Source organism: Bos taurus, chromosome 3, assembly GCF_002263795.3.
Source record: "Bos taurus isolate L1 Dominette 01449 registration number 42190680 breed Hereford chromosome 3, ARS-UCD2.0, whole genome shotgun sequence".
NCBI classification, from domain to species: domain Eukaryota; kingdom Metazoa; phylum Chordata; class Mammalia; order Artiodactyla; family Bovidae; genus Bos; species Bos taurus.
Window position 1 is genome coordinate 47,125,936 of NC_037330.1, and position 22,506 is coordinate 47,148,441.

A 22,506-nucleotide genomic window follows, 5' to 3' on the forward strand; every position below is an offset into this window, starting at 1 on the left:
CCACACTCTAATTTTCTAAGTTAACACTTTCTCAGAGCTTACTTTTGCCTCTGGCTTCTTAGTCTTCTTTCAATCTCCATTTTGACTATGTGTCCTGTAAAATGTTGACATTCTCAAGACCTGTAATGGCCTTCTGCTATCTTCTGTATGTGATTCCTGCATGAGCTCACTCTTACTCCCATATTCAGTCACAGGTGTTCGGTCACAATTTACATGTCAAAGACCCCAAATGAATATCCCTATGCCAGGACCACTCTGCTGAGACATAGAGCCACATGACACAATTGACATTACTTCTCTACTTAGGCACTCCGTAACAATTTCGAAGTCACCATGACCAAAACTCACTCCAGTAATTGCTATTCATATAGTCTCCATCATTGCTAATGTACCATGCCTTAGCTTAGATGACCTTGGGAAAATCATTTTTCATCTCTAAGTTTCCCTATATTAAAATGAAAATAATAGTAACTTCAATGGATTTTTATAAGGATTTAAAATCAGTTATTATGCAATCCACAATAATGAATGCTAACCACCCAGAAATCACAATAGAATGAAGCAAACACTAACGCTGTCCTCATTTTATAGCAGAGGAACACAAAATACAATAAGGTTAAGTAAATTGCCCAAAGTTATCTAGCCAATTTGCGCTCAAGCAGGATTTGAATGAAATCTGGATCCAGCGCCTGACCTCTTAATTGCTCCACTACCCTGTATGATCTTATATATACAGAATATAAGGTACAATCCTTAGCACTTACTGGATGTATCAAAATCACAGTGATGCGGAGGAGGACTTTAAATGTTCTGGAAATCTGCATTTTAAAGAGCTCTCTCGTGAATCTAATATTCAAATGGGGTTAAGAACCAACATAGTAGACTCTCAAGAATGTTTGTTCCTTTTATCCAAACGAAAATAATTGAATCAATTTGACCCTCTGAACACTTTCAGAAATGCTGTAGCCATTAAGCCTAAAGTACCTTTTAGAAGGGCTGTCTTAGAAATTCATTTTTTGAAATGACAATAGAAGAGCAATAATAAAGACACACACATACATTAAAAAAGCCCTCAGTATTCATATAACCAGAGGCATCTAATCCACACATTGTGTTTTCATTTGTACTGCATGATTTTATCCTTTGGAACAAGGGCTTTAAAAATATTAGACTTGTGTATAACCCAGAAAAATAACTTTCTTAAGATCATTAGGCTGCTGGGTAGATACTCCATCTGGCCTAAAAATGTTTCATTTTACCTTTCCCCATCTACCAAATCATGTGCTTTCTCTCCAGCTATCGCTTCCTCCCATTGTTTCTCAAGTAATTAGAGTAGGATATTTCACCTTTCAGCATATACATGCAAAAAAAAAAAAAAAAAACCAAGTATACACAAAAGAGAAAACAATATAGTAAAATTCTGATCTCTTTTTCATGAGTCCTATTAGTGTGTATGTGTGTACATTTATATATCTTATACTTACCCTGGTACACAATTTACTATACAGATATGGCCAGATTTTTGTTGTTGTTTGCAAGTAGCAAGATATGATGCTTCCTAAAAAAAAAAAAAAAAAAAAAAGATATGATGCTTCCTAAAACAAACCAAAAGAGAATTCATTGGAATAATTTGGGCTGTATCAATGAAATAAACAAACGTGTACATAGATGTATATTTCAAATAGAATGGGAATTGAGGACGTTATGTGTTTGACAGTTCATCAGAAAGGCACAGGCTGAACCACTGCAACTTGGTGTCATTTTTATTTGGTTTCAATGTATCCAAAGAGATCCCTATTGGTTTACCTTAACTCTCAAGACCCTCAGTTGAGCAGAGTATCTGTTGATATTTCCACCAAGACTGTACCAGAGGAGGAGAGGTGAATCTTCCGAAGAAAATTGGGCACAGAGCTAACCAAACAAAAAGAAGTTGGGTAAGGGACACTCCAAACTACAAATGTTCCCTCTCATTCTTATTGCTAGTTAGAAATGTCACAAGTAGTGCTAATATAAAAATGTATTATGTTGATTTTGTCTTCTAATGTCTTCTAATTAAGTTTCTTAAGCCTTCACTGAATATTTCCAAGTAACTTTAAATGGTATGCTTATTTGTTCTACTTATTGTGTCAGAAGTACCTCTAAGGCTTTCTCCTTTACAGATAATTCCACTAGTTTTCTATGTCACTGAATGATCTCAAAACATTCTGATCGCTATAGGGAAAGAGTTGTTTGCTTCTCAATATCTGTTCTCTTGAACACATGATTTTCATGTCTCTTAGAAGAGTGCATTTCTTAACCCTACAGCCTACTGTAATTTGAGACTAAGTTCTAGCTAAGGTGATGTGCTGCTTCTGGTATTTCTTTTTGATGAAACAGATATGATCCTTCCTCTGTCCTCTGTGAGCTGAAGCCATATCTCAGACCATGAGGTTGAGGGACTCGTCCTGGGGATAAAAAAAAAGGCAGAAGGACAGATACTGCCTGGACCCCAGAAGACCACGGAGCTGCCATACAAGCCATGAATTAACTACATCAGGACTTTTAAGTGACAAATACTTAACTTGTTTAAACCATCATTATTTGGGGGTGTTTACTGTATCTTTATATCTAACCTATTTTTATATCTAGATCTATATCACACTTCCCATGTGGCTCAGTGGTAAAGAATCTGCCTGCCAATGCAAGAGACACAGGAGATGCTGATTCACTCTCTGGGTCAGGAAGATCCCCTGGAATATGAAATGACAACCCACTCCAGTATTCTTGCCTGGAGAATCCCAGGCAATGGACAGAGGAGCCTGGCAGGTTACAGTCCATGGGGTCACAAAGAGTTGGATATAACTTACCAACGGAACAACAACAACCCGTATATACACATATTAGGTAGAACACTAAGCAAGTGATACTGATTCCAAGAACCATAATACAAAATTCAATCTACTTTCTTCATTGTTACATGTGTTGATCTCTCTGTCAGTGTGTTTTCCAGATCTGTGTGTGTGTGTTTGTGTATGACCATTTCTATTCTCTAAGCCTTGGCAAAACTATTTTGGAATCCTTGAGGACAGATTCTAGAGGTTAGGTATTAACAATTTAAAAGAGCAATACTTTTATTCTTTAAGAATTGTATTTTAAAACACATTGTTCCTTTTATATGAAAGATCATCCGGTTGGATTTTTGTATCTGAGAAGGAAATAAAAATCTTAGGTTTTGTTCAAGAAATTTTAAATCATTGAGAGAAAAATTATTCTGTGTAGCAATATTGAAGGGGTCTTCAGTTTGGGTTGAGTTACAACCATTATGTTTCATAGCAAAAGTGGTTCCTAAATAAAATGTATGTGTTCCCTAGTTTAATCAGTTACCCTCTGGAGACTGAAGCAGAAATTGAATGATGGGAAGAGAATCATGAAGCTCAATATTCCTATTATGGTGACAGGGAAACTCTAAAGAGGATGAGAGTGAGTTTTAAACTCAACATATTTTGATAAAGACATGCCCTTAGACTAAGGGCTGGCAAACGATGGTTTGCTGGCCAAATCTAGCCCAAGGCCTGTTTTTGCACAGTCCATAAGCTAAAAAAAGATTTTTACATCTTTAAACGGTTTAAGAGGAGAAGGAAGAGGCAGGAACAGAGAAAGAGGAGAAGAAGAAGAAAAAAGCAACGGCAGCATCTCCAGGAGAGTGTTCTGCGATCTGCAATGTCTAAGATACTTAGTTATTTTTTTCTTTTTCTTTCTTTTTTTAATTGGAGGATAATTGCTTTACAATGTTATGTTGGTTTCTGTCGTATAATAACATGAATCAGCCATATTTATCTATATATCCACTCCCTCTTGAGCCTCCCTCCCATGCCCCATCCCACCCCTCTGGGTATCAGAGAGCATTACGCAGGGCTCCCTGTGTTGTATAGCAGCTTCCGATTAATTGTTTTACACATGGTAGTATACACATGTCAGTGCTATTCTCTCGATTCCTCCCACCCTCTCCTTCCTCCATCATGTCCACAAGACCATGCTTTACGTCAGGGTCTCTATTCCTGTAAATAGGTTCATCAGTACCATTTTTCTAGAATCCACATATATGCATCAACATATGATATTTGTTTTCCTTTTTCTGACTTACTTCATTCTGTGTAACTGGCTCTGCTTCATCCACCTCATCTCAACTGATTCAAATTCATTCCTTTTTACAGTTGTAAGATATTTATTTCCTGGTCTTTTATAGATAAAAGTACTGATCCCTGTCTTAGACCCCAAAATCTCAACAATATGGAATATGCTGAATTGGGGTATGGATAGTTTGTTCTTGCATACAATAGAATCAGAATGTTTGTTGAATAAAAGAATCACTGAATGAATACATGTTTTCAGTGACAATAAGGACAATGGATTGCACGTTATTTATTTACCAGTGGACTCTACAATATGGAGTACAGTGTAGTAAAAGCAGTTGGAGTGAGAAATAATTTGGAGTGGAGTTGTTTTATTTACCTTTAAAGCTATAATATAGGGTTTATATAATCTCACCAAATAGCATTGTTTTACAATCTATACGCTGAGAATAGAAAACTTGGATCAAACTGTCATCATGTATAAATTCAAATCGGCATCAAGTATAAATTCACTTGCCATTTTGCAGTGTCTGGTAATAGCGTTTTTAATTAACGTGGTCAAATAGATAAATGAATACTTAACACTGTTATTGTAAACACTTATTCCAAGACTGCTGTTTCTCTTGTCTAGTAAAATAGTAACTTTGGCAGTGAGTCATTTTATGGCAAATATTTCCTTTCTCTCTTCATCTAAGAAATGTCTTTCTCATGTATTTTCCTCATTTCAAAAATCTGTGAGAAAGAAAACATAAAAGGACTTATAATTGACAAGAAACAAAATTTTTTAGTTGCTGTGTGAGCTGCCAAAGATGATGTGACTTAAAGGAAAAATGTCAAAAGGTGGTCAAGAGCTTAAAGAAAGACCATTGGTACTGGCGTTTCTCAGAGTGATAATGAGGCATATACTGAATTTTTGTTCTCTGGTGTGATTGTATGGTGAGTACTCCTTTTTGCAGATTTGCTTTTAAGAAGTAATGTGACACAATCCTCAGCCTCATGGGCAGGCTTTGTTCACAAACTTCTCATTTATGATAAACTTTAAATACTCATGATCCTCTTTCCCTTCCCAATGGTACTTTCCAATTTAATCTATACAGTAAAGGGAGGCTGTACCTTGAATGGAACTTAAATGATTTTTTTTTTTCTATGACCTAAGCACATCCTAAGAGAGACTTCAATCATTTTCAAGAGTTTGAGCCTAAAGGAGTGCTTTCTTCTGGGTAAGGTCAAGGCAAAGAAAAAAGAAGTAGCACAGCTCTGTGGTTCTCTGTTGTCCAGATCAAATCTTTGAACATTTTCTTCTTGTCATCAAAGGACCTCTCTGAAGGGCAACATATAGAAAATAAGATCCATGAGACTTTGGCTAATGTTATGGAAAAAAAAAAAGATAAGGATCAAAAATTTAAAAGGGAAATCTTGGCTTGAAAAATATAGAAAATTTTTCTTTGTCTTCTGTAGCATGTGAGAAGATGTTTAAGTTATTTGGTCTATGGACATCTGGGCCACACTTGTGTGATCAGAGTTTAGCATAATAGAAGCATAACTGCCTGATGCAAATTATTTAAAAGAAGCTTTTAGAATAGTCAGTGGAATACAGCTCACTAAAGGAGAAATAAAACTGACTCTTCAAAGAAAACTTGCAGCTTTTTTTAATTTGGGAGAAGATTTGATAAGTTGAAATCTAGATAAATAAGAACTTTCAATAAAACCACTTTAGATCATCAGTACGTAATAATAAATAAGACAGAATGAGTGTTGCTTCAGTCACTCAGCAAACACTAGTTGAGCATCTATCATTAACCAAGAACTGAGCTAAGTGCTGAAATAAAGACATCACAAAAACCCAATTTCTTCTTTTAAGGAGCTAAATTGTGTTAAAATGGATATGGGAAATCTACAGATCCAGTTCTCATTTGCAAAAAATAAACTTCTTTCACTCTCCATGGGTCTTTCAACACAAATTGCCATTTCATTTCATTAAATTAACCAATCTTAGTATATACAGTTAATTTTATATTCATTTATTAATGCAATGAATAGACATGTGTGGCAGCACTCAAGACTTGGAAATAAAGATGAAGAAGACATTTCCTCTCAGAGAATGTACAGTTGTCAGGTCTAAATTAATATATGTTCAAATAAGAAAATATTTAATGAAAGGTGCTATCATATTACTAATAATATGACTAAGAATATCTAACACTTACATAATGCTTACTATGTGTTTTACATATATCATCTTATTTAATCTTTCTAACAGCACTGTGACATAAGTGCACATTTTATCTCCATCTTATTAAAGAGAAAACTGAGGAAAAAGAAAATTAGATAACTTGTCCAAAGTTGTGGCTGAGTCAAATGGCTCCAGATTCTATCCTATCAATCTCTATATTCACATGAATTTAGTGGAGGAAGAAATTATTTCTGATAAGATGATAAGAAAAAAGTTTCATGGAGGAGTTATCATTAACATAGATTTATAAAAATATCTAAAATTTCATACTCCAGCTAGGAAGAACTGGTTTGTAGCAGACCACCCTCCCACTGAGAGCAAAAATAAAGCTGGATTTGATTTAAAAATTGTTGGAACACACCAGAAAGCAATCAAGGCAACAAAAACTTGGAGACCCTGGATTCCAGAGAGGAGGAAAACTAGTTAAGTGTGTTATTCTTGGCAGCTTTTCTCTTTGAGTCATTTGTTAGTGCATATGCAGTGTGGGTGGAAAGGCTCAGAAGCTGAAAGCAGACAGTTGAAAAGAGGCAGAGAATTACAGTGCTGTTTGGAGATTAAAAACTGAGTTCAAAGTCTAGCAAGATTTGACTACATCAAATCTTCTAGGTATTTAGTTAAGCCTTCTGGAGAAGTATACACTGGGAATAATAGCAAGTTAGAAGACCAAGCCTAAAACCAGTTACAAGTAGCTTAATCCCTGACTGCATTAAGGAGATCAGCTTCCTTGCTAACAGGCTATCATAGAGTTACAAGAAAGATTAGTGAATAAGATAGATAAATTAGTAAAAAATATTCAAAAAGATTAAGAGTACAGAAAAGAGCATAACAGGTGTCTAATACATAAAGAATTTATATATGTGATGCATAGACTTTTAAGACACTAAGAAAGACCTGAATAAAGGCCCCAAATTATCCAAAATTGATGAAAGATATTAAGCTACAGATTCAAGAAACACTAGAAGACTAAACAGGATGGAGACAAAGAAAATGACACCCAGGCACATTATAGTAAAATTAATATAAAGTAATGACAAAGGGAAAAATCTTGGAGAAAAAAAAAGACAAAATTAAAGTAACAGTTCTACAATTCTTAATTATTTCTTACACAAAAAAGTGGAAGCCAGAAGAGACCTATATGAAGACCATAAATGGTTTAAAAAAAAAAAAGATGGTTATCTTAAAATTCTCCTTTTATTGTAAATATCTATCAAAAATGAAGACAAAAGAAATTTCCTCATAAACAAAAGCAAGACAGGAAATATTGATGCCAACAAAAACTCCTAAAAGGAAATATTTGTTTAAACAGAAGGAACATCACCTCATAGGGAAGAATGAAAGCAGAGAGGGGAAGACTAACAATGTAAATGGTGAAGTTGTGAATCAGTTCAGTTCAGTTCAGTTCAGTCACTCAGTAGTGTCCTACTCTTTGCGACCCCATGAATTACAGTACGCCAGGCCTCCCTGTCCATCACCAACTCCCGGAGTTCACTCAGACTCACGTCCATCGAGTCAGTGATGCCATCCAGCCATCTCATCCTCTGTCATCCCCTTCTCCCCCTGCCCCCAATCCCTCCCAGCATCAGAGTCTTTTCCAATGAGTCAACTCTTCACATGAGGTGGCCAAAGTACTGGACTTTCAGCTTCAGTATCATTCCCTCCAAAGAAATCCCAGGGCTGATCTCCTTCAGAATGGACTGGTTGGATCTCCTTGCAGTCCAAGGGACTCTCAAGAGTCTTCTCCAACACCACAGTTCAAAAGCATCAATTCTTCAGCGCTCAGCCTTCTTCACAGTCCAACTCTCACATCCATACATGACAACAGGAAAAACCATAGCCTTGATCAGATGGACCTTTGTTGGCAAAGGAATGTCTCTGCTTTTGAATATGCTATCTGGGTTGGTCATAACTTTCCTTCCAAGGAGTAAGCGTCTTTTAATTTCATGGCTGCAGTCACCATCTGCAGTGATTTTGGAGCCCAGACAAATAAAGTCTGGCACTGTTTACCCATCTATTTCCCATGAAGTGATGGGACCGGGTGCCATGATCTTCATTTTCTGAATGTTGAGCTTTAAGCCAACTTTTTCACTCTCCACTTTCACTTTCATCAAGAGGCTTTTTAGTTCCTCTTCCCTTTCTGCCATAAGGGTGGTGTCATCTGCATATCTGAGGTTATTGATATTTCTCCCGGCAATCTTGATTCCAGCTTGTGTTTCTTCCAGTCCAGCGTTTCTCATGATGTACTCTAAGCAGGGTGATAATATACAGCCTTGACATACTCCTTTTCCTATTTGGAGCCAGTCTGTTGTTTCATATCCAGTTCTAACTGTTGCTTCCTGACCTGCATACAGATTTCTCAAGAGGCAGGTCAGGTGGTCTGGTATTCCCATCTTTTGAAGAATTTTCCACAGTTTATTGTGATCCACACAGTCAAAGGCTTTGGCATAGTCAATAAAGCAGAAATAGATGTTTTTCTGGAACTCTCTTGCTTTTTCCATGATCCAGCGGATGTTGGCAATTTGATCTCTGGTTCCTCTGCCTTTTCTAAAACCAGCTTGAACATCAGGAAGTTCACAGTTCACATATTGCTGAAACCTGGCTTGGAGAATTTTGAGCATTACTTTACTAGCATGTGAGATGAGTGCAATTGTGCAGTAGTTTGAGCATTCTTTGGCATTGCTTTTCTTTGGGATTGGAATGAAAACTGACCTTTTCCAGTCTTGTGGCCACTGCGGAGTTTTCCAAATTTGCTGGCATATTGAGTGCAGCATGATCATAACTTTCCTTCCAAAGAGTAAGTGTCTTTTAATTTCATGGCTGCAGTCACCATCTGAAGTGGTGAATATGTTCAAATAAATAGTGACTATAAAGATCAATAATAATGCATAGTGGTATTTTATCAAAACACATGACAAGAATGGCACAAAAATGCAAAGGGGTAATTGAAGTTAAAGTATTTTAATATCCTTGCACCATCTAGGAATGCTAATATATATAAACACACACACACACACATATATATAAGATTGAGGAATTGAAGGATTCTTAGAAGAACCACCCAAAACACAAGTATAATAAAATAAAATTAAAAATGTTAGTGAATGTATAACGTAAAAGGTAACAGCGGACAAAAATACAATGAAAAATACTTGATAAACCCAAAAGAAGTTAGGGAGAGAAAAGGAAAGCTAAAAGAAGTGAGGCAAATAGAATAAAATATTAAGATAGTAGTAAATCCAAATGTATCAATACTTGATTAAATTCATAATAAGATTATTAAACTCTATAATTAATAGTCAAAGATTACCAGACAAGACACTTATATGCTGCAGCAAGAGATAAAATCTTAAATCTTAAATATAAGGACCTACATAAAAGTGGAAAGTTAAGTAAAAGAAAAAAAGATGTAACATTCAAACAGCAACTAGCATAAATTTTATGTAACTATACCCATATTAGATATAATAGATTTTAAGACAGAAAGCATTACTGGTGGTAAAGAGAGGCATTTAATAATGATAAAAGGGTCAATTCATCAGGAATATATAATAATTTTAAATTTGTATGTACCTAATTACATAGTTTATAGAATAAACACTGAAAGAATTAATAAATATATAAATCCATGATCATAGGGAAAGATTTTTAATACAAAATTTCCAGAAAGCTATGGATAAAGCAGAAAAATATCAGTAAAAGTACAGAATAATTGAAAAGAAAGATTAATCAACTTAACCGTAATTGACAATATAGAGCACTGCATCCAAGTAATCAATATACAGGAGTGTACTTGGAATATTTCCCCAAATTTTCATATGGTGGACTACACATACAAAAAGCTAGTCTCAGAATACTTCATATAACTGAAATAATACAGAGTATGTTCTGACTATAATAGATTTGAGTTTGAAATCAGTAAATAAGAAAGTAAGTAAAAAATCTCCTAAAGTTTGAAAATGAAATAACCCATACATAAAAGAAGAATTATTAATAAAATATTGTTGATAGAAAATGTTTTGAGTTTAAGTATAATGAAAAGATAATATATAACATTTATGGTATGGGACTGAATACATCTTCAGAAAAAAAAAATATAGCCCTCAAAGTATATATGTGAAGAAAAAGCCTGAAAATAAATGATGTATATGTATCAGTCTGAAGAAGTTAGCAAAAGAGCAGCAGTTTAAACCTAAATAAGGTACAGTGAGGGGAAATAATAAAGAACAGAATTTAATGAAAACACACAATAGGTAAAATGAGTAAAATCAAAACTAGTTTTTTAAAAGATGAAAACTAGTAAGTAGTAAGACTAGACTAACCAAAATGAAATGCAATAGAAACAAATCACCAGTATTAGGAATGACAGGTAATGACTATAATTCCTTGTGCTATACAATTATAGTTTTGTTTCATTTACTCTTTGACCCAGCAATCCCACCTGCAGGAAGTTAGTCAAGATTATTCATTGTGGCGTTAGCAAAAAACTGAAAAACAACTTAAATATCATGTAGAAAATTTAATATGCTCAGGTACATTCACACTCTGAAGTATTATTGCTAAAAAGCAAATAAATACAAATAACAATAGAGATATCTTTAAGGTAACATGGAGCAATTTTCTAGTATATGCTACTGTATGGAAAAAGCTCAGTGCAAATGTATACATTTAATATGCTGTCTTTCCTCTAAGAAATAACAAGAATTTATACTATATATAGAACAGTCTGTGGCGGAGGGATGATTTGGGAGAATGGCATTAAAACATGTATAATATCATATAAGAAGTGAATCGCCAGTCCAGGTTCGATGCAGGATACAGGAAGCTTGGGGATGTTGCACTGGGATGACCCAGAGGGATGGTATGGGGAGGGATGTGGGAGGGGGTTCAGGATGGGGAACACGTGTACAACTGTGGTGGATGTATGTTGATGTATGGCAAAACCAATACAATATTGTAAAGTAAAATAATAATAATAAAAAATAAAAATAAAAAAAGAATTTATACTATATAGATATTTGCTTAATTTTGCTAAAACAAATGAACCTTTACTAGAGAAAGTAGTGAAGTTGATTGTCATGTGAATTAGGTGGGAATACAGAGGTGACTATGATTTTTCTGAGTATTCAGTTAGAAGTTTTGATTTTGAGCCATGTGTTTTACTAAAAAAAAAAAAAAAATTAAATAAATCAACAAAGATGGAGACAAAAAGGAACCTCATACTGAAGAAAAGCAAAACCAAAGAAATTTAATGTCATACCTCAATGAAAGAATATCTCATTGAAATTAATCCATGCAACTTTGAAATGCTATATTCTGTATCCTCAGAGAGATGCATTCTAAACTGCATCTCTAAACTGAAAAATATTATGAACTTTTCTTACAAAGTTTGTTTTGGTAGTGATATGGATAAAGCAATTCCAAAATTATTTTTTATGTATTATGGGACTGAGGAAATGAGTAAATATGTTAATGTTGGACACACAAAAAAATGACAGTCAAAAATGTAGAGATGGAATACAAAGTCATGAGGTATTAATGCATAAGATTTCCCAGTTTGTAGTGAGAGGAAAAGATGATTTTAAGAGAGGTGAAACCTTTTCCCCATTTCAGCAGTTTATAACATATAAGAAACACAAAATGTGCTCTTTTTGTTTCTTTTTCTCTTGTCAAGGTTGACTAAATGTATTACATACAATAAAATGACTTTTTAAAAAATGTTAAAGAAACACTTTAACAATGATCAGGTGATCTTTTGAAATATAGGAGAAAAAAGAAAATGGTAGTTCAAGGTTTTAGTATAAATATTTTTTCTTTATATTGTGTTGTTTGTTCAGGCAAAGTTTTTATTTTTAAGTATAGATTTCTGAGAACCCAACTTTGAAAAATAAACCAACTTAAAAAATATGAATAAAGAATATTAATGATTTCTTCAAGGGTAAAAGTTCACATTAGCCTTTAAGCGGATATGTCTGTTGGCTTAATTGCAAATACAGAGAGCACATTTGCTTGTGCTGAAGTGCCCTGAGCTGAGTGCAGTTATACATTTTGTGGGGTTATCAGACTATTTCATGGAAATAAGTCACCATATCAGCAGGGACAAATAGATTTTGATGAATAAGAGTGGACTGGGTTTTACATGGTCAGTGAATAACCATCTTCTCTTTTCTGTCCTAATTTTGTTACCAAAAAAAAAAAAAAGAGAGAGAGAGAAAGAGAGAGACACTCTAAAAGTAGATAAATATTGCACCTTATTAATTGATAAACATTTGATTGAAAGTAATGACCTAATTGTAGGTAAATGGGCTCGCTGGCACATTCACCTACTTCCAGTCTAGACAATTGTCTAAAAATAACCTCAGATATGCAGATGACACCACCCTTATAGCAGAAAGTGAAGAAGAAGGAAAGAGCCTCTTGATGAAACTGAAAGAGGAGAGTGAAAAAGTTGGCTTAAAGCTCAACATTCAGAAAACTAAGATCATGGCAACTGGTCCCATCACTTCATGGCAAATAGATGGGGAAACAGTGGCAGACTATTTTTTTTTGGCTCCAACATCACTGCAGATGGTGACTGCAGCCATGAAATTAAAAGACGCTTACTCCTTGGAAAGAAAGTTATGACCAACCTAGACAGCATATTAAAAAGCAGAGACATTACTTTGTCAACAAAGGTCCGTCTAGTCAAGGCTATGGTTTTTCCAGTAGTCATGTATGAATGTGAGAGTTGGAGTACAAAGAAAGCTGAGCGCTGAAGAATTGATGCTTTTGAACAGTGGTGTTGGAGAAGACTCTTGAGAGTCCCTTGGACTGAAAGGAGATCCAACCAGTCCACTCTAAAGGAGATCAGTCCTGGGTGTTCATTGGAAGGACTGATGTTGAAGCTGAAACTCCAATACTTTGATCACCTGATGCGAAGAGCTGACTCATTTGAAAAGACTCTGATGCTGGGAAAGATTGAGGGCAGGAGGATACTCAATGGACATGAGTTTGGATAAACTCCTGGAGTTGGTGATGGACAGGGAGGCCTGGCATGCTGTGGTTCATGGGGTCGCAGAGAGTTGGACATGACTGAGTGACTGAACTGAACTGAACTGAACTGAAGTTTGGATTGGAAGAGCTGACACATTTATTTTCATTGCTGAGTTACACTGGTCAGGGTTGGAGATGGAAGAAAAGAAAATGATTCCTTAGTCATTTTTAATAGATTGTCTCCACTCATTCATTAAATGTGGACACCTCAATCAGTTATTTCACTTTCTCTCCATGAGAAAGAATGAGTAAGAAGATGAGGGAAGATATCAGGAATGTTAATCTAGAAGTAGTCCCTTTTCCTGGAAACAGTAGTAAGGACCAGAATCACTTTAAATTCTTGTGGTTGACCTGAGCTGCAAATCTAAAAAAAAAAAAAAACAATTAGCAGATAAATGTTCAATCAATATGACAGTTTTAAATGAAAATGATAAGGTTAAAAATAAAAATGCCTAATAAAAAGTGTGAAATAATATTTTATAAATGCATATTTATTTAGAAATATCCTGAGATTTGGGGCCATGTAATTAAGCTTTGGGAACTTTTTACATCTTATGTAATTTTGAAAAATATTTTTTCCCATAAACTGTAAACACTGAATTAGATGCAAGGCAGAGTCATAATTGAGATGTCCCAGGATAAAATACATTTTGTAGATCTTAAGAATGCTCAAGTAATCATATAGAGGACATCCTCTAATAATAGCCTTATGATAATATAAATTTGGGTATATGGTAGCATAATTGGAGATTGACTCCTGTTCTTTTCAGTAGGCTTACCTAGACTATTTCATTAGCTCATAATAACAAGAGTTCATTTTATGTAATTAGTATTTTTTCTCATTACATTATGGTAGAACATTATTATACATGTTTGTACATATACTGTACATTAATGTTATTTATTCACTAACATTAGGTCTATAACTCTATATCTTTTATGGATCAAAATATTTAGTATTGAATAGATTGAACATGCAATATTAATTCGTGCCCTGAAGTCCACATGTAATATTTTCTGCTTAAGTGAATCATTATTGAAAATATTTGGATGTTCCTAATCAAATTGATAGTTGATGATGACATGGATTGAGTGTGGTATCTGCCTGTCTCATTACTCTTCATGTTAACAGAAACTAAGTCTACTTAAAGGAAAACATCTTAGTTTGATTTCTTTAGAAGCAGAGCTAACAAACACATGAAAAGATGCTCAACATCACTCATTATCAGAGAAATGCAAATCAAAACCACTATGAGGTACCATTTCACACCAGTCAGAATGGCTGCGATCCAAAAGTCTACAAATAATAAATGCTGGAGAGGGTGTGGAGAAAAGGGAACCCTCTTACACTGTTGGTGGGAATGCAAACTAGTACAGCCACTATGGAGAACAGTGTGGAGATTCCTTAAAAAACTGGAAATAGAACTGCCTTATGATCCAGCAATCCCACTGCTGGGCATACACACTGAGGAAACCAGAAGGGAAAGAGACACGTGTACCCCAATGTTCATCACAGCACTGTTTATAATAGCCAGGACATGGAAGCAACCTAGATGTCCATCAGCAGATGAATGGATAAGAAAGCTGTGGTACATATACACAATGGAGTATTACTCAGCCATTAAAAAGAATACATTTGAATCAGTTCTAATGAGGTGGATGAAACTGGAGCCTATTATACAGAGTGAAGTAAGCCAGAAGGAAAAACATAAATACAGTATTCTAACGCATATATATGGAATTTAGAAAGATGGTAACAATAACCCTGTGTACGAGACAGCAAAAGAGACACTGATGTATAGAACAGTCTTATGGACTCTGTGGGAGAGGGAGAGGGTGGGAAGATTTGGGAGAATGACATTGTAACATGTAAAATATCATGTAAGAAACGAGTTGCCAGTCCAGGTTCGATCCACGATACTGGATGCTTGGGGCTAGTGCACTGGGACGATCCAGAGGGATGGTATGGGGAGGGAGGAGGGAGGAGGGTTCAGGATGGGGAACACATGTATACCTGTGGTGGATTCATTTTGATATTTGTCAAAACTAATACAATTATGTAAAGTTTAAAAATAAAATAAAATTTAAAAAAAAAAAAAAAAAAGAAGCAGAGCCTCAGGGATTTACTGAAGGAGAGAAGATAAGGGAAGGGAAGAAGGTAAACAAAGGTGTGGCTCTAGGAGAGAGTCTACAAGCAATCTGATCTTACTGGAAGTATTGGGGAGTTAGATCCAACTGGAGGCAACCATGTGAGCTTTTAAATAAAACCCTGCTAGTTGTTGGCTCGGAGAAGGTGATGGCACACCACTCCAGTACTCTTGCCTGGAAAATCCCATGGATGGAAAATGACTGAGCAACTTCACTTTCACTTAAACTTTTCACTTCCATGCATTGGAGAAGGAAATGGCAACCCACCCCAGTGTTCTTGCCTGGAGAATCCCAGGGACAGGGGAGCCTGATGGGCTGCCATCTATGGGGTCACTGGATCATGGAAAAAGCAAGAGAGTTCCAGAAAAACATTTATTTCTGCTTTATTGACTATGCCAAAGCCTTTGACTGTGTGGATCACAATAAACTGTGGAAAATTCTTCAAGAGATGGAAATACCAGACCACCTGACCTGCCTCTTGGGAAATCTGTATGCAGGTCAGGAAGCAACAGTTAGAACTGGACATGGAACAACAGACTGGTTCCAAATAGGACAAGGAGTGCGTCAAGGCTGTATATTATCACCCTGCTTATTTAACTTACATGCAGAGCACATCATGAGAAACGCTGGACTGGAAGAAACACAAGCTGGAATCAAGATTGGCGGGAGAAATCTCAATAACCTCAGATATGCAGATGACACCACCCTTATGACAGAAAGGGAAGAGGAACTAAAAAGCCTCTTGATGAAAGTGAAAGTGGAGAGTGAAAAAGTTGGCTTAAAGCTCAACATTCAGAAAACGAAGATCATGGCACCCGGTCCCATCACTTCATGGGAAACAGATGGGGAAACAGTGGAAACAGTGTCAGACTTTCTTTTTTGGGGCCCCAAAATCACTGCAGATGGTGACTGCAGCCATGAAATTAAAAGACGCTTACTCCTTGGAAGGAAAATTATGTCCAACCTAGATAGCGTATTCAAAAGCAGAGACATTACTTTGCCAACAAAGGTCTGTCTAGTCAAGGCCATGGTTTTTCCTGTGGTCACGTATGGATGTGAGAGTTGGACTGTGAAGAAGGCTGAGCGCTGAAGAATTGATGCTTTTGAACTGTGGTGTTGGAGAAGACTCTTGAGAGTCCCTTGGACTGCAAGGAGATCCAACCAGTCCATTCTGAAGGAGATCAGCCCTGGGATTTCTTTGGAGGGAATGATACTGAAGATGAAACTCCAGTACTTTGGCCACCTCATGTGAAGAGTTGACTCATTGATGCTGGGAGGGACTGGGGGCAGGAGGAGAAGGGGAGGACAGAGGATGAGATGGCTGGATGGCATCACTGACTCGATGGACATGAGTCTGAGTGAACTCTGGGGGTTGGTGATGGACAGGGAGGCCTGGCTTGCTGCGATTCATGGGGTCACGAAGAGTCGGACATGACTGAGAGACTGAACTGAAGTGAAGCGACTTAGCAGCAGCAGCAGAAGTTGTTGGCTATGGATTAGGGTAAAATGTAGGCATATCCAAGCAAGGCAGCTGCTGTCAACTACAGGTTATCCCCTGGAAATGGTGCAGATGTGAGCTTCAGCTTCCAATGCCTGCAGCACTTAGGGTATGAACTTCTTGCTGCTAAGTCGCTTCAGTCGTGTCCGACTCTGTGCGACCCCATAGATGGCAGCCCACCAGGCTCCCCTGTCCCTGGGATTCTCCGGGCAAGAACACTGGAGTGGGTTGCCATCTCCTTCTCCAATGCATGAAAGTGAAAAGTGAAAGTGAAGTCGCTCAGTCGTGTCTAACTCTTAGAGACCCCATGGACTGCAGCCTACCAGGCTCCTCCATCCATGGGATTTTCCAGGCAAGAGTACTGGAGTGGGGTGCCATTGCTTTCTCCGATGAACTTCTTAGGGCCCTAAAAAGAAAATTAGTGAGCACTAACAGCAGTAGCTATACAAAAAGTGTGGGGAGAATTTTAATTAATTTTAAAATTATTTAATTTTAATTTAATTTTAATTATAATTAAATGAAGTCAATAATTCTATTGACTACATTATGCCATATAGTTAGAATATAGCTCACCTCTCCCATCATGCCAGTTGCATTTCTGAGTTTTGCTCCTGCTCAAAACTTGTCTAGAAACATCTAGACTTCCTTTTCAGGCACAAAGTAGGAATTGTTTCACTCACGAATAAGGAAGTGCACAGCAATTGTACTTTAAATATAGAGACTCACTTTGATACAATGTGAAAATAACATTGGAAGATAAACGTGAAGAGTTTTGAATCCATTTGAATCATTCCTCCACTTACAGGACCCTTGTGTCTCTGTTTACTATTACTCTGGAAGTCTGGGAGCTTTGTGGCTGACAAATAGAATAGTCACAGAAATGAAAATCTCACTGTTTATTCAGGCTTGCCACCTCCTTATCTATGAATAAAATGTTAGGATTATTTTCATACATTTTTAAGTGGCATCCATTCTGGATGGGGAAAATAAATTGAAATTAAACTACAATGCATGGAGCATATGGTTACTTATTTTCCAATATCAATTCTTCTCCTTTTCTATTTTAATAGAGCTCCTGAATTTTAGCTGGGTAGAAAGCCACCTAGAATAAATATTATATTTTCAATTCTTTCTTGGAATTATGTAGGCCCACGTGAAACTTTGATCAAAGGGATTTCATTAGAAATGATAAATTTCCATCTCTGATTCATGACCTTCAAAAGAAGACGAATGTCTCTGGTCTCCTTCTTCCTCCTTCCCCCTTCTTCCAACTGGAAGGTGAATATGGTGGTGATTACTTTTGGATCACATGGATGAAATCAAGAAGTTAGGATGGCAGAGAAACAAGATAGAAAAAGTCTGGTCCTTGACACTGTTGAGCCCTGGGATTCTTCAATATAGTTTGTTACATGAGACAGAAATAAAGTTCTGTCATATTTAAATAACTTTTATTTTTCATTTAGTCCAGCAACTGACTCTATAATTTAGTTGGTTCATCAAATCTTTTTCAGTGGTATTATTTTGTATTCTGATATTCTTAAAACAATATCAACAAGGTAAGGATGGATCCCTTCTTCTATTGGAAAAAATTGTTTTAATAATTTTAAGCAACATGTTTGACCTTTTGACTTTATTTAAATGATTATTTATTATTATGAACCTGAGGATAAGGTCATTATCAACAAAAATATTATTTTTTCAACAGAGAATCAAGTAATTTGAATGAGAACAAACTGTTGTTATATTGTGTCATAAGTGGTATAGATTAGTTCATGTTTATGAAAAACTCTGAAATGTCACAGAGATAAAAGAACAATGTATCTTAATGCATTTACTTTGTGACAAAGGTTGTAAAACTGAAGATGACTATAGCAATTATGCAGGAAAAGTCATTTAGAAACAAAGAAAAAGCATATATATATCTTAAAGGAAATAGAAGTGAATGGCAAACTATTGTTTCTGCAAATTATTCCATCTATATCAAAGTCCCATAGTATTGTTTGGAAGTATTATGGTCTCAAACTTCATAAAATAAGGTATTTGATACAGAACATCTTATTAAACATCAATTTGAAATAGCAACAAGGTCTTTGGAAAAATAATGTTTATGTTTATTGCCTTAGTTCTGGGACAGGTACCAATTTAGAGGGAGAGGGAAAAAAAGATTAGCTTTCTTAGTAGAAACTATAAATTTTCCAAAGTACAATATATCGAAAGCTTCTGTCAAGACTAGAGGTTACACTGTTAATAGGTTGAATTTAAGAGATTTCTTCTTACATAACAACACAATTTCATCTTCAATATACCTGATTCTAGTGAAGAAAACAAAGTTCTTTGAAGAACCAAGTCATCATAATGAAACATAAAGATAAGTAGGAGGCAAGGGTAATTTGAAAACTGAGCTGAGTCATTGACTTTAAACTATTTTTTAACACTATATAATATGAAATAGATTTTTGTTATGTCAATAATTCACCCAGAGAAATTCAATAGAGGAAAGAAAACAACAGTGATAGTAATTTTTTTACATTCGAATGTGAACTAAAATGGAGTTATTAAGCTTAAAAAGAAAAGTAACTTTAGTAATGTGCATTCTTATTTTGTGAAAAGTGCTTCTTTGGTATTAGAAGCAATTTTTTTCTTATTTCTATGGACCAGGTTTTCTGACTGAAGTTTATAAATGTATTGAGCTAGGACTATATGACAGGTGCTGAGCAAATTATAAGAGAAGAATGAGACAAGATGCTTCCTTCAAATCTTTTAGATGTGTACTGATACACATTGTGGAAGTGTTGACTGGTACAAGCATTCCAAAGAACAGTTTGTCATAGTTAGTGCGTGGGAAATATAAATACAATGGCGCACAGCAACTTCCTCCTAGGTGTAAGTTTCAGGAAAATACTCACATGTCCATTAAAGAACATTAGAGTATTGTTGGGCTGCAACCTCAGGCTTACAAGACCTGTACTTACTCAGCCACAAGATCATAGAAAGGGTCCAGTGTCAGTGACAGAGACACCAACAGCTTAATGGATGGGAGAGCTTACAGGTCTGAAGCAAGGTCCTGGAGTGACACTCTATTGTGTGTGGCAGACAGCAGGCAGTAGTCTTTGCTATCAAAGCCAGAATGAGATTACCAGTTATAGAGGGAGTTGACAGGGGTTGGCTCATTGGTTACCAGGGAAACCAACAGAACAGCACACTCCTCACTTCTCTTTTGATAAACTATCATTGTAGAGATAGTTCTCATCTAAGGATTGGAACAATCACTAGCTGGGGCCAGGGGCAAATATATAGGCATTTACTGACTAGGCTTTATGATTAAGAACAGAGGTCAGTCATACCAACTGGGTATAGGTGAAGCAGGGTCTGGATGTGTAGGTTACATAGAGACAGCAAGGGAGCAACCATCTTGGGTGGCCTGACCATACAAGTATTTACTACAGTATTACTTGTGGTAACAGGAAGTTGGAAACAGGTTAACTGCTCTTAATAGTGGATGTGCCTTATAAAAAATATTCAGTAATTGGAGACAAACGGACATATAGAAGTATGTCAACATGATAGACCATAAAAACAGCTCCAGTTAACAGAGTGAAAAATCAAGTCAGTGTTGAATATAATAACATTAATGTCATTTAAAAAGATATGTGTATAAAATAATATTGCATGTTATACAAGGGCACCTAAAGATGAAAAAAAAAATACTTTAACATTTTAGAAAGAATGACCATTAGGAGAGAAAAAAATTGAAGTGCAGAATGAGAATGAAAGGAGATAAATAAACAAACAAATAAAAAAAGAATAAATAAATAAGGAAATCAAAAGAGGGTCTTTTGCTGGAAAATCATGGTATTGGATCATTGCTATGGACTGAATGCTTGTGTCCCCTCCCCAGATTTATATGTTGGACTTCTAATCTCCACTGTAATGGTATTTGGAAGTAAAAATTTGTAATATAATAACATTTTGAGGTTGGAATCCTTATGAGTGGGGTTAGTGCCCTTAGAAGAAGAGACATGATCTCTCCACCATATGAAGCCATAGCCAGGAAGAAGGTCCTCATCAAGAAACTAACCATACTGGCACCCTAATCTCAAATGCCCAGCCTCCAAAACCATGAGAAATAAACTATTTATTGTTTAAGCCCTCTAGTCTGTGGTAATTTGTTATTGCATCCTGAACTGATCAAGACAATCGTGAACTAATTGAACAGAGTAAATTCTCTATACCTACTATGAATATAACTGCAATTAAAACAATTATGTCATGCTTCTTATAAAACAGTGGTCTAGATATTTTAAAAATGTTTTACTCCCAAATAGCTAAAAATGCTGGGCTTCCCTGGTGGCTCAGCAATAAAGAATCAGCCTGCAGTGTAGGATATACAGGAGACATGGGGTTCAGTTCCTGGGCCAGGAAGATCCCCTGGAGGAGGGCATGGTGACCCACTCCAACATTCTTGCCTGGAGAATCCCAAGGACAGAGAAGCCTGGTGGGCTCCATAGGGTTGCAAAGAGTTGGACATGACTGAAGCGACTGGGCAACTAAAAATGCTAGATTGAAAAGTCAAATATTCTAGATGAGTTTGCCAAAAAAAGGAAAGCAGGCAAATTCTGAAGAAGGAAATGACTACCAGTGTGATGAGTATAACCTGATTGTAGGCCTACTTTGACAAGCATTTTGAGGTTTAAAAAAATATAATGGCCGTTTAAGAAGGAGACAAGGTCTTGGACCCACTTAGATATGTTGTTGGAACTCTTGAAATCAAAACTTTTGGATGCCAACAACTTTGGTGAGAGTGAAGATTACCAATTTTTATTTACCAGCAAATGGAGAATTTATACCTATAGTCTTATCCTTATGCAGGCATGACATTTGAATTTACCCTGCTTGGGTGATATAAGAAATCTTAAGTGGAAAAATAATTTAAGGTGGTCTTAGATTTCCCTGGTGGCTCAGACAGTAAAGCATCTGTCTACAATGTGGGAGACCCAGGTTCAATCCCTGGGTTGGGAAGATCACCTGGAGAAGGAAATGGCAATCCACTCCAGTACTATTGCCTGGAAAATCCCATGGACCCATGGGGTCGCAAAGAGTCGGACACGACTGAGCGACTTCACTTTCACTTAGGTTTGTCATGACTAGAGTGCCTGGCAGAAATAAACACATATCCTCTCTGACTGTACCTCTGATTGTACCTCTCTGGTTTGTACCTCAATTCACATTCCTCTGGATAGTCATATCAATAGGTTATTTATACAAACCAATTTTAAAATCACATGGAGTAACCAGGTAAGAAAAAAGAGTTCAAGAAAAATCATGTAAAAGAGAATTAACCCCTACCTCAAAGTTCAGATTTTGGAATAATTAAAGAATATAAAGTGATTATATTAAAGATTAGTAATGAGATAAAATGTGGGCCCCAGAATTGGTAAAGATTAAAAATACCATAAAAATGACTAGACAGTACTTACAGGAAAAGTACC

The 22,506-nt window shown here is 36.1% G+C and overlaps 1 long non-coding RNA gene across 1 annotated transcript; it reads right to left on the bottom strand.

Moving 5' to 3' along the window:
* Positions 1-1,408: 1,408 nt before the first annotated feature.
* On the bottom strand, positions 1,409-20,202 carry LOC132344997 (uncharacterized). The gene is made up of 3 exons (XR_009494095.1): positions 19,990-20,202; positions 1,807-1,911; positions 1,409-1,558 (listed from the first exon to the last, which is right to left on the bottom strand). It is a non-coding gene; the product is annotated as an uncharacterized lncRNA (long non-coding RNA).
* Positions 20,203-22,506: the final 2,304 nt, after the last annotated feature.